The following is a 13,777-nucleotide window of genomic DNA, read 5'->3' as shown; positions in this document are numbered from 1 at the left end:
AAGTGGTTTGTAGTGGGGAGAGCAATTCAAGTTATCTCGGTCTTCAGTGTTCTAGGAAGCCCCTTAATGTTGAAGAGTTCTTTCTTTACCGTGCTATGTGTCATCATTCAAGCATCAACACTGTCAATGTCTTCTCTCCTTCTCTGTCAGTATTGTTTTCAAAGCACATTTTAAAAATAATATAGTTGCTATTACACTTCTTAAATAATTGTTTCCCAAAAATATGATTTCATAAGCTTTTGGCATGTTATCATGTAATCTTTCTAAATATCATTTAAAATGAATGCTTAATATCTTATCTGATATATGCTCTAAAATATCTAACACATATATTAGCACCTACTGTGTGCCAGATGTTTTTCTAAGAACTTTACATATATTATTTTTGCGATTTTTTAATTTTAAAATATCATACAGGAAAATTGACTTTTTTGGTTTTACATTTCTATGAATTTTAACATACATATAGGTTTATGTAATCAATACCACAGTCAGGATACAGAACAGTTCCATCGCCCCAAAAAACACCAGTGTGCAACATCTTTTTTGTCAAAGCCTACTCCTATCCTTCACCCCTGGCAACCACTGATCTGCTCTCCATCACTATGTTTTTGTCTTTTCAAGAACATCGTATAAATGGAATCATATACTGTATAATCTTTTGAAACTGGGCTTCTTTCATTCACCACAATGCCTTTGGTTGTCATTCGGTTTGTTGCATGGATTAATAATTTACTCATTTTTATTGTTGAGTTACCACATTGTATAGCTGTACCTTTTTTTTTTTTAAATTTATTCACCAGTTGAAGAACGTTTGGGTTGTTTCCATTTTGGGGGGATTAAAAATAGAGCTGCTATAAATATTTACATGTAGGTTCTTTGTGACATAAATTTTTATTTCTCTAAGGTAAACACCCAGGAGTAGGATTGTTGGGTCATATGATAAGTGAGAGTTTAAATTTTTAAGAAAGTGCCAAACTACTTTCAACAGTTGCAGTACCGTTTTGCGTTTCCACTAACAATGTATCAGAGTTCCAGTTGCTTCACATCCTTGCCAGTATTTAGTAATATCAGTGTGTGTATGTGTGTGTGTATATAATATTCTAATAGGTGTGGAGCGGCATCTGAGCATGATTTTAATTTACATTTCTCTAATGAGTAATGAGGAGAAGTATTTTATGAGCTTCTTTGCCATCTGTATGACCTCTTTGTATTTTACATTTATTAACTCATATAATTCTTGTAACAGTCCAGCGATTAGGTAATAGGAATAATGTTATTGTCCCTATTTTACAGATAAGGGAACTGAGACAGAGAAGTTACGTAAATTGCCTAGAGTCACTCAGCCAGAAAGTTGCAGAACCAAAGTTCACATTCAGGTCCCATAAATGGACATTTAAGTTGCTTATAATTACTTTCTCCATAATAAATTTTTCTAAGGAGGGTATGTTTTTGAGCATAAAATTCTCTTATGTATGATATTAAATTTGGGTGAATTTTAGAAATCAATTTACTAGATCAAAAGATAAGAAAAACATTTTTAAATGTCTTTTGATGCCTTTTCAAAAGGGCACAAACATGTATACCACTCAGGAATGTAAAATATTATCCATTCCAAAGTTTCTGGGCATCGTGAAGCCCTGGCCAGGTTGAAGTCACCTAAGTCTAAGCAGTTTCTTATTCTGCCTACTTATTCTGCCTATTACAATGACTAAAGAAAAAAGGGCTAAGAGGCTTCCATTTTTACTTTGTGTAGTTTACATTTGTTTATGGTATACTAAAGAGCGCAAGTGGCACAGTGATTAAAATGCTTGGCTGCTAACTGAAAGGTCTGCGGTTAGTCTGCTACCATAAAGATTTACAATCTTGGAAACCCTATGGGGCAATTTTATTATGTCCGATAGGGTCACTGTGAGTCAGAATCGTGGCAACTGGTTTGAATTTTTTTTCTTAAATGGGATACTAAATAGAGCCTAAATAAAAATATGGTTTCTTTTACATAAGATTAAGTGGGCTATGTAGTCACCTATAGGTCATATTTGGAAGGTCTCATAAGACTCTGCTTACATATTAAAACATATTTTTCCTATTTGCCTGTCAAAGTGTTGCCTTCTACCCTGCTTGATCTGTTATTTTAATTAATAGAGTCTGAAATAATGTAAGCCACCAGACATTATTACAAAGTTCTTAAATTAGTTTATCTTGTTGGCTAATTCTTCTTGAAGTTGGGCATCAGGAAGAAAGGACAGAAAGAACTTCTCATGAAGGGATGAACTCTATATTTGAAAGAAGAATTGTAGTCACTAATTTTGGAGGATTGCAGGAAAACTATGGGGAGTCAATCAAGGAGGTGGAGCCCTAGGAGCACAGAGCTAAAGGATGACTGTATAGGGACAGGCCTTGGGTCAGAGGACACTGGTCAGCCAAACAATATGTCCTAGACCCAGGCACCACCATGCTACCTTGTAAAATCCACTGTGAAGATGTGATCTTTTGCTTTTCAAACTAAATTTAAGTTTCCTTATTTTATTCAACTACTCTAAAAGCTTCCTCTTGGTAGTGCAAAATACTTATTTTCATCCAGTAGGTTCAATTATCAGATTTTGTAAGAGAACTATCTGGTCCCACTCCAGTCCTTCAATGTTGAGCTTTTCTGCTAAGTGAATCCCTCTAGGTTCTTAATTTCTCTCATTGCTCTTCCTCAAGTATTTTTAATTTTGTGTTTTACAGGCAGTGTGACATAGGTGAAAACAGTTTGTCATGAGAAGAGATAAGAAGATTCTGGCAAATTCAGTGGTTTTCACAAGGATGTCTGTAATTGACTTGTGTCATGGATTGAATTATGTCCTCCCAAAAATGTGTGTATCAATTTGGATGGGCCACGATTGCCGGTATTGTCTATGTTCCTGTATGTTGTAAATCCTGCCTCTGTGATGTTAATGAGGGAGGATGGGTGGCAGTTGTGTTAGTAAGGCAGGACTCAATCTGCAAGATTGGACTGTGTCTTGAGGCAATCTCTCGGGATATAAAAGAGAGAGGCCAGTAGAGAGATAGGGGAACCTCATACCACCAAGAAAGCAGTGCCAGGAGCAGAGCTAGTCCTTTGGACCTGGGTTCCCTGTGCAGAGAAGCTCCTAGTCTGGGGGAAGATTGATGAGAAGGCTGACGGAGAGAGAAAGACTTGCCCTGGAGCTGACGCCCTGAATTTGGACTTCTAGCCTACTTCACTGTGAGGAAGTAAACTTCTCTTTGTTAAAGCCATCTGCTTGTGGTATTTCTGTTACAGCAGCACTAGACAACTAAGACAACTTGAAAGTGTGTAACTTGACAAAAATCCCCATCAAAGTTTCACAAATAGATTTGAAATTGTACTTCATATCTGGAGTTTGACAAATCCTTTGACTTGAGCATACTTCAACAGGTACAATTGAAGACTTTTAAGAACAGTGACAACTAATATTCAATTTAAGTTGTTCCTTGTTTGTACCATATGGTGGTTCACAGAAATTCAGTAAAAAGTTTTATGTTAAAACAAGACAAAACAAAACCATATTTAACAGTGATCTGGGAAATGAAGGTGGAAATATAGTGTCCATACGTGGGATGAAGGGACGCTGAAAGAAGACAATAGTTGAGCAGAAAAAAATTCAATAGTAAAAGGAAGCCAGTGTGGTAAATCTTAGACTATTTGGAATGGTGCTGGATTCCCTATAGTATTTAGGATGGGGGACTGAGCTATCTGATTTAAACACATTTTTAGGATGACCTTAAAAGATAGGAGGATTTGGGAATATTTTGATTATTTGTATATATAATACATGCCCAAATAAATTTTCCTGTTTATAATTCTATTTCCCCTATACTATTCTATACTGTTCTTACCAAATTCAAGCATTGAGTTGCAATACGGAAGTATTCTATGGGAAAAATATTGAACAATGCAGGAAGCATCAAAAGAAGATGGATGGAATGCATAGAGTCACTGTAAGAAAAACAATTGGTTGACGTTCAACCATTTCAGGAGGTAGCATATCATCAAGAACCGATGGTATTGAAGGAAGAAGTCCAAGCTGCACTGAAGGCATTGGCAAAAAACAAGGCTCTAGGAATTGACGGAATACAATTGAGATGTTTTAACAAACGGATGCAGTGCTGGAGGTGCTCACTCGTCTATGCCAAGAAATTTGGAAGGCAACAACCTAGCCAACTGACTGGAAGAGATCCATATTTGTGCCCATTCCAAAGAAAAGTGATCCCATAGAATGTGGAAATTATCAAGCAATATCATTAATATTACATGCAAGTAAAATTTTGCTAAAGATAATTCAAAACTGGTTGCAGTAGTACATCAACAGGGAACTGCCAGAAATTCAGGCCGGGTTCAAAAGAAGACATGGAACAAGGTATATCATTGCTGATGTCAGATTGCTCTTGACTGAAAGCAGAGAGTACCAGAAACGTGTTTACCTGTGTTTTATTGACTATGCAAAAGCGTTCAACTATGTGGATCATAAGAAATCATGGATAACATTGCTTAGAATAGGAATTCCAGAACGCTTAATTGTGCTCATGTGGAACACGTACACACACCAAGAGGCAGTCATTCGAACAGAACAAAGGGATGCTGCGTGGTTTAAAATAAGAAAAGGTGTGCATCAGGGTTGGATCCTTTCACTATACTCATTCAATCTGTATTCTGAGTAAGTAATCTGAGAAGCTGGACTATACGAAGAAGAATATTTCTAAGGAATCCAGCTAAGAATGAATGCCCACCAGCTGCCTCACACATTGGCATAAAATATCATTGTAAGTATACGCACAGTTTTCAAGAACACCAATATACAGTATTGTATTTACCTCTCTGTCTTCTAAATACCCTATAATGCAAGTTTTGAGGGCAAGGATCACATGTCATATTCACCCTTGTATTCCTCATCCCTGGTAAAGTACCATATACAAGGTAGGTCTTGAATACATGCTTAAATGAATAAATTTAGAAATCAAATGATGTGTGAGATTCAAATAAAATCTTGTTGTTGGAGTCAGAATTGTGTAATTAAACAATGTTAGATACTAAAGCATTGGAGTAATATTTTCACTTTGAGCAGAAATTGTTTTTTAATAGATTCAATTTTGAAACTGCATAAGCATTTGAAACTTGTAGGCAAAACAAAGTAGTGGCTTAGGCAATAATAGGTGGAGTCTTTTCATACGCCCAGCTAAATAATTTGGGTGGTCCTACTGCATTTTCCTCATTTATAGCATTGCTTTCATCATATTATCTGAATAATTGCTGTAATTTTATGTTCAATTTACCTGTGTAACACAGTTCCCTTTGCTCCCTGAATTAGCTAGGCCTGCTTTTGCACTTGTTAACAATGATACATTTCTCCACTACTAACTGCAAACATTTATTATGCGCTCACTGTGTACGTAGCACTTCCAGACCTGGTGTGGATACAGAGAACTGTGTCCCACTCCAGGAAGGTTACCCTAAGGACATAAAGATAAAATAAAAGCCACCTACATGGAGTAGTTTTTTCCAGAATTATTTGTAATGTAAAACATTGAAAAAACTAAATTAGGGATAGGGAAATGGTTATGTAAGTTGTTAACTCAACTTGATGGAATATTTGAAGACATAATAACTTCCAGGTTTCTGCGTGGTGCAAATGACTTGTGCTTGACTACTAACCTCAAGGTTGACAGTTCCAACCTACCCAATGGCACCATGAAAGAAAGGCCTGACGATCTGCTCCCATAAAGATTACAGCCAAGAAAACCCTAAAGAGCAGTTCTACTCTATAATACATGGGGTGGCCATGAGTTGGGGGCTGACTCGACAACAATGGGTTTTATAACAACATAAAATCATATGTAAGCTCTTATGATAACTATAAAATTGTGTTAATATGGATGAGATCATGCATCGAAAGAAAAATATAAATAGTGTTAGCTTGGTTGAACTAAGGGTGATCATTTTTTATTCTTAATCGCTTTAATATTGAAATACACAATTAAAAAAATGAAAGGTATGATCTGTTGGGATATGGCCATAATCATCAAGGAGCTTGGCTTACAGTTTTATTGCAGAAAGATAGTACATTTATCTGTGGAAAGATAACTGATGCTCTATGGCTTCATATGGTAAGAGTTAAAGGAATTCCATGGACAATAAGAATTTCAGTTTTGGTACTTTCCCTCTAAGCTGGCATTGCCATCTCATGAGATATTGGAGAGGTGATCAATTCCAGTCCCATCAGGCACAAGAAACGTATTACATGATGAATAGCATCCCTAGTGCATTACTCCTTCATTTCCAGCTCATTTAGTTTCCATTTATAACTCCATTTTGTGCTTCTATTATATGGTGAATGATTTTCCAATTTAAACTACATTCATTCATATTTTATTTAGTTTTGTTTTATCATGAAAAGGAATACTCTTTAGGATAAGACTTAATGTTCACCCTTAATCATAATTTTTTAAAATTCCACTTAATTCTTGTGACATTTAGATTTGCATAGGGAACTGGGAACATTGTAATTCAGTTCATCCTACTTCTGAATAATGGTAAGTAAGATATTATCTAGGAAGTACAATTTTAATGGTTTTACAGAAGGCAAATTTTCAAGTCTGCCCTTGACGCAAAGGTTGGTATCTTGGTATGACTGTGTATTGTTAGGCCTGGAAGTTAATGAGTCAAGACATAGCAGGCTATTACAAGAAGAAGTTGGGTTTGGAAATATGCTTATAGCCTGTGCTATCAGTACCTGCCTGTCTTTGAGGCCTGACCACTTCAGTGCCTGCAGGTTGAGTTCCAATCGCCCCAACCAGCCTGAGAGCTTTCTCTGAATTCTCCAAAGGTAGTTTAGCCTGCAAGCTGGGAAGTGCCAAGAAATTAACCATTGCTTTCCCCACCTTCTGAAGCTCTCAGTCCCTGACTGATGGCAGCTGGCTCATGCCCCTCGAGGATAACTCTGGGATGTGTTCTAAATCATTTAGCTGAGTTGTCCTGCAGGATGAAGTTCTAATCACTGACCTTGGTAGCTGGCCTGATGACGCAGCCTTTATTGGCTGCTTTCCTTTTGCTGTCTGGTCTCCAGTTCTCCAAGGTATTTTCTGCTCCTCTCATATAAACTACTAACACTTGAATCTTCGTCTCAGGGTCTGCTTAAGTTGACTACAAAACAAGACAATGCTGAACCCTTCTCTTGACCACTTCGAGAAGGGATGCAGGTGATCACAGAAGTGGAATTGTACTGGAGTATCACCATTGCCATAGTGGTTAAGAGCTATGTCTGCTATCCAAAAGAATGGCAGTTCGAATCCACCAGGTGCTCCTTGGGAACCATATGGGGCAGTTCTACTCTGTCTTATAGGGTCGCTATGAGTCGGATTTGACGACAAGGCATTTTTTTTTTGGTTATCACCATTATTGGAAAAAGATCAAAGCACAAGCTCTAATCCTAGTGGGTTAGCAGTATCTTTTTTGTTCTTCTCCAGAACTCTCAGGCAACACATGCATGTTTGCATTGAGTGTGCATTTATTTACAATTAGCATTTTATTGTTTTCCTGCTGGGTCATATAATAGACGGGGCAGAACTTACAGTTATCCTGCTGTAATGGGTGCTGCTTGTTGGGTTGTCTACTCTGGGTGTCAGGATCTTAGCTGCAGTTGTTCACTGGAAATGTATACAGGATGTGCTGATATTCAGCTGGTACACCCTGGCACAGCCATAGCAATTGCAGAAATATTGAAATACTTCTGGACTTGTTGCTAAAAGGCTGATTCCCTGATACTCCTAAGTGCCCCTCTTCCCCTTCTCTCCCCAAGCTGTCTAGTCCTTCCTGGGTATCCAGATCTGACACCTAAAGGGTTAATGCAGACACAGCATTTTGAATTTTAGGATGCTTATAGGACAAGTTATAAAAAAAAAAGGAGCTCTTTAATGTAGGATTTTTAAAGACAAACTTGAATGACTGAGCCCACCCAATGAAATAAACTCTATTGTTTATTTATTTTTTACTTATCAATTAGCTTATTTATTCATTGTTATCAATTAGTTAAAACATGAAGATTTATATATATATACACATACACATATATACATACTTATATACATATACATACACATATACGAATATAAGGAGCCCTGGTGGTGCAACAGTTAAAACACTTGGCTGCTAACCAAAAGGTTGGCGGTTAGAATCCACTAGCTGCTCTGCTAGAGAAAAAACCTGGTGATCTGCTTCGTTAAAGATTACAGCCTAGAAAACCCTGTGGGGCAATTTTACTCTGTCTTATAGGGTCTCTATGAGTTAGAATTGACTTGATGGCAATGAGTTTGATTTGGTTTTTGGTTTTGGCTTGCATGTATATGTATGTGTACATACATCGGTGGTTCAGTGGTAGAATTCTCACCTTTGATGCAGTAGACCTGAGATCAATTCCTGGTCAATGCAGCTATGAGTAGCTACCACCCTTTTGTCCATGGTTATTTGCATGTTGCTATGACACCTATCTTGTTTCAGCAGAGCTTCCAGACTAAGACAAACTAGAAAGAAAGTCCTGGAGAACTACTTCTAAAAAATCAGCTAATGAAGACCCTATGGATCAGAATGGTCAGATCCACAACTGATCCTTGGAATGGTACAGAACCAGGCAGAATTTTATTCCATTGTGCATGGGGTCATCATTAGTAGGGGACCAACAACAGCAACACACACACACACACACACACACACATACACACACACACACACATAAAACAAATATCTAACACATTCATAATCAGTGGGCCACATAGTATTGTTTCTACCTTGGTCTCACTTCTGCAGTCCTGATTCTGTGCCATCATTCTCTGATTATCCTCTTTGTACGATATTGTCCATTATTTCTGTCACCTCTTAATACATGCACAGGAAAGCTCAGCTTTAGCTTAATCTTTTCAACTGCTGGGATTCAAACATATCTGGGCATATAGAGAGGTGATCCCACCAGGGAACATAGGGCTGATCTAAGCAAAAATCCCTGGTTCTGTCCTATAACTAAGTCCTTGAGGATGTCGGCAAGTGTGGGAAGAGGAATGATATAGATGCAAGCAAAACACTCTATAAAATATAAGAATCTAGGTGAATGTTGCTTTGGTAATCTTTGAACAGAGAGTAAGATGACAAGGAGTATGTTTTCTTACTTGGGCAGGAAACAACTTGGTTGGAAGCACTGAGAGCTGGCAAGAACGAGGCAGGAGCACAGCTGGGATGCTTGGGGTAATGAAGGCAATGTCTGTGGATGGTGCAGTGACTGTGCACTGGCAGCACTGAGGGTCAGCCCCAGTGGGTGGGAGGCAGCACTGGCAGCACTTGGAAAGTTGGGAGGTGTCACGTTGGCACAAGAATCAGGAAGGTCAAGATTAATGAGATGTAGTTGGAGAAAGGACACCCAGAAATACATGTTGGTGATGGGGCAAATGGGGTCAGTGAAGGACTTTGGAGATTGCCAAGACTCTGCTAAACATAGGATTGATGTTTTCTTTGTTCTGATGACTCTTGGGAATACGTAAGCAAAGATAATATATAAGAAGATTCTTTCTCCTTCACTAAAGTCCCTGAGAAGTACCTGCTGCTTGTTATCCTAGGAATGGGTTTTCCATCTGCTGTGGATTTCTGTCTCAGTCTCTTCTCTGTGAACTCTCCAGTCTATGCTATGGCAGTGGGAGAAGTTTATAGGACTTGGAGAAGAAAAGAGCAGCTTCTGAGGTTGATAGAGACCCAAAAAAATCTCGTCCGGCACACAGAAATTGTGACTTTTCTTTTATTTTAATAGAATATATCTCTCTTGCTATAGTGACCTCTCAGTTTTCACTGATTAGCGGCATCGGATCCACCATGTGTATGATACACTTTCACTGGAGTTTTTTATACTTAATTTCCCCAACATCAACGTGAGTTAGGGTGTTGGAAATTCCACATTTTACATTTCCAAGCTAGGAAATTGAGACTTAATATTTTGCAGATTATATTTAGCCACACCAATATAAATGATCAAAATAATAACAACAACAGCCTTCATGCTGTGTAAAAGCATTGCTTTATTGAGTCTCCTGGCATAAATGAAAACTCTCATAGCTAAATCTATCTGTGGGCAATTTGTATGAAAAAGAATGTTCAGAGGTTAGTATTTTAGAAATGACTGGTTATTTGAAAAATGTGATTTTAAAAATGATGCTGGTAATTTAGCATCTGTTTCATCCTAATTACATGCTTCTGGCTGTCTTAATTTTTCTTTATTTTCACCTCTTCATAATATTACCTTTAAGGATTTTTTTCCTTGCTGTTGTTTTTCTTCTTTATTTTTGCCTTTGCCTTAGGCAAGATCATGTATGCCTACATATGAAAAGACGAAGGAATTTTTAAAACTATTTTGTTTCCAAACTAACTCAACTCTTTATTATTTGGATTACTAGAAAGCCATATAGTAACCACTGTTCTCATCTGTACTTGTACTCCTTTTCCGTGATGTACATAGAAGACGTTTTAAATTCATGGGGAATATAATAAGGGTGATTACTGAAGGTAGTGACCGTGCCTCATTCAATTTTGAATTCCTTGGAGCATCTAGCATAGGTCATACGGCCATATGATAAATGCTTGCTGACTGAATGCTTGAAGGACAGAAGAAAAAGAATAGTGGTAAGAGTTTACACCTTTCAAATAAAGAAAGAAAGAGAAAGCATTGGGGTGACAATTGTAGAATAATAGAAAAAGATTTATTTAAAAAAATATTATTCTCCAATATTATTATGTTGTGGGTAAAAGACTAAGTTCCCAAAAGAAATTTAGATAATAAGACAAAATATATCAGTTTACACTCTACAGAGAAAAATAAATACAATATGTTATATACTTATTCACAGACTATTCACTGATTCATTCAAAAATGTTTATTGTCTGAGGGACTGAGTAACTGGGTCTCAGGACTGGGGACCATGGTCTTGAGGGTGATCTAGGTCAATTGGCATAATACAGTTCATAAAGAAAATGTTCTACATCCAACTTTGGTGAGTAATGTCTGGGGTCTTAAAAGCGTTCGAGCGACCATCTAAGATACTCCACTGGTCTCACCCCATCTGGAGCAAGAGAGAATGAAGAAAACCAAAGACACAAGGGAAAGATTCGTCCAAAGGACTAATGGACCACAAGTACCACAGCCTCCACAAACCTGAGCCTGGAACAACTAGGTGGTGCCTTGCTACTACCACTGGCCACTCTGACAGGGATCACAATAGAGGGTCCCAGACAGAGTAGGAGAAAAATGTAGAAAAAATTCAAATTCACACACACAAAAAGATCAAACTTATTAGTCTGACAGAGACTGGAGGAAACCCCGAGACTATGGCCCCTGGACACCCTTTTAACTCAGAACTGAAGCCACTCCCGAAGTTCACCGTTCAGCCAAAGATTAGACAGGTCTATAAAATAAACAATAACACACATGAAGAACATGCTTTTTAGTTCAATCACGTATACGAGGCCAAATTGGCAACACGTGCCCAAAAGCAAAAAACAAGGAGGCAGGAAGGGAAAAAAGGAAAAAAAAAAGGAAAGTTCATTTTCCCATCTACCATGGGCCAGCCATTGTGGTGGGTGGTAGAGGTACAATGGTTAGTAAAAACAGACATGATTTCTGTTTTCGTAGAGCCTATGACTGCTAGGGAGTAAAGAGACTAAAGAGTTTAACAGTGTAATATTTGTGATTCTTTTAATGTAAGCAAAAATCACACACACACTCAGATCAACAAGGTGGAAACCAAACAGATTGGTTGGGGGTGGGTAGAGATTTTTTGACACATATAACTGACAAGTAAAAGCTGTTTTTCAGGCATGATGGAACCTATCACTTGCCATTTCTCAACTTGGCTTTTCTCTTAGCTTCTTCTCAGACAGGCTTTCTCTGTATCCTATCCAGGTGGCACCTGATAGCTTCAGGTTTACATGGTTCTTAGGACCTATGATTTCAGAAGTAGATGTTGCTCCTTCTCTGATTTTCCAGCTAAGATGTCTTCTTATGATGCTGGCAGTCACTATGGCATGGAAGAACGGGACTGATTGTCTAGGTACGTGGTGGGAGTGGGTGGAACTTCACCCCCACATGAAAAACTCATTGCTGTTGAGTAGATTCCGATTCAGAGTGACCCTATAGGACAGAGTAGAATTGCCCCATAGTGTTTCCAAGGCTGTAATCTTTATGGAAGCAGACTGCCACATCTTTCTTCTGTGGCACGGCAGGTGGGTTCAAACCACCAACCTACCAGTTAGCAGATTTGTGCTTAACCACTGTGCCACACTTAAAATGTGTTCTCTGGAAGAGAGAGAGGTTATGTTTCAGAAGAAGAAGAGAGGGGCAGTAGGCAGGCAAAAATATCCAATGACCATTATAAATACTAATGAAAAAATATGAGAATAATTAATTTGAAGGAAAAGAATACAATTCTGTAGAAGTTAGAAAAGGCAGAAAAGGTAGCTAACAATAAAATAGCAACTAATGTTGCTAACACATATATGCACTCATTATATGGACATGAAAAACATCTTCCTAAATGGATAATCCTTAGTAGCATTCCTTTAAAAATCATCGGCAAGATAAATATGTTCATCGTCTTTATTTATATTCAACAATTTACTGTAGGTTTTGACCATGCAGTAAGTCAAGAAAAATAAAGGCATAAGGATTGGAAGGGAAGAATTATAACTATTATTGATTTAGTTTGATATAATTGTCTACATAGAAAAATTCCAAAATAGTCTACCAACAAACTATTTCAAATTAGTAGATCTAGAAGGAAAGTTAGCAAGACGGCTGGATATAAGATTAATAAACCATACTTTTACGCAAATAACATGCACCTTCTGTATTTGCCAGTCATGTCCTCCCCAGATAGATATCCAGTTGCTAGCACTATTTGTTGAAGAGACTATCTCTTCCCCATTTAATGGACTCTGGTCCTTTGTCAAAGATCAACTGACCATAGGTAGACGGATTTACATCTGGGTTCTCGATTCTGTTCCATCGGTCTATGTGTCTGTCATTGTACCAGTACCAGGCTGTTCTGACTACCAAGGTTGTATAGTAGGTTCTGAGATGAGGTAGTGTGAGGTCTCCTACTTTACTCTTTTTCTTCATTAATACTTTGCTTATCTGGAGACTCGCTAATTTTTTTTTTTTTTACATCAACTTGTGGAAGCAGACTGGCATGGTGGCATTTGTGAAGGTGCCTCTGTAGAAAAATGAAACAGGACCCATACCTCACACAGTACACAAAAGCTAATTCAAAATGTATCAAGAACCTAAATATACAACCTAAAATGATAAAGATCGTGGGAAAAAAAAAATAGGGACAATGCTAGGGGCCCTAACATATGGCATAAATAGAATACAAAACATAACTAAAAATTACTTTCCTAATAAACCCCATAATTGTTAGTATTGTCTGTGAGTTCTGAGAGGCCATTGCAATGAATTATCAAACCCAGCAGAGAAGTAGAGAGTGCCAAGGGAGGGACAGTTGGTGTTAAAATTAGTAAAGATGGTGGAGAGAAGAGGCATGTCTAACACCTACCTCATAGGAGTCAACCTTGGGCTGTTGACTTTGATTCCCCTTCCCCCTTGTGAAGTTAGAGGAGATCAGACTCTGCTGACACACCATTTTCACATGGTGTATCACAGTTATAAAGAAAATGTTCTACATCCTACTTTGTTTTTTTTTTTTTTTT

This window comes from Trichechus manatus, unplaced genomic scaffold (assembly GCF_000243295.1).
Source record: "Trichechus manatus latirostris isolate Lorelei unplaced genomic scaffold, TriManLat1.0 scaffold00075, whole genome shotgun sequence".
Lineage (NCBI taxonomy): Eukaryota > Metazoa > Chordata > Mammalia > Sirenia > Trichechidae > Trichechus > Trichechus manatus.
The sequence above is the reverse complement of the archived record's forward strand: the minus strand, read 5'-3'. Positions refer to the sequence as shown.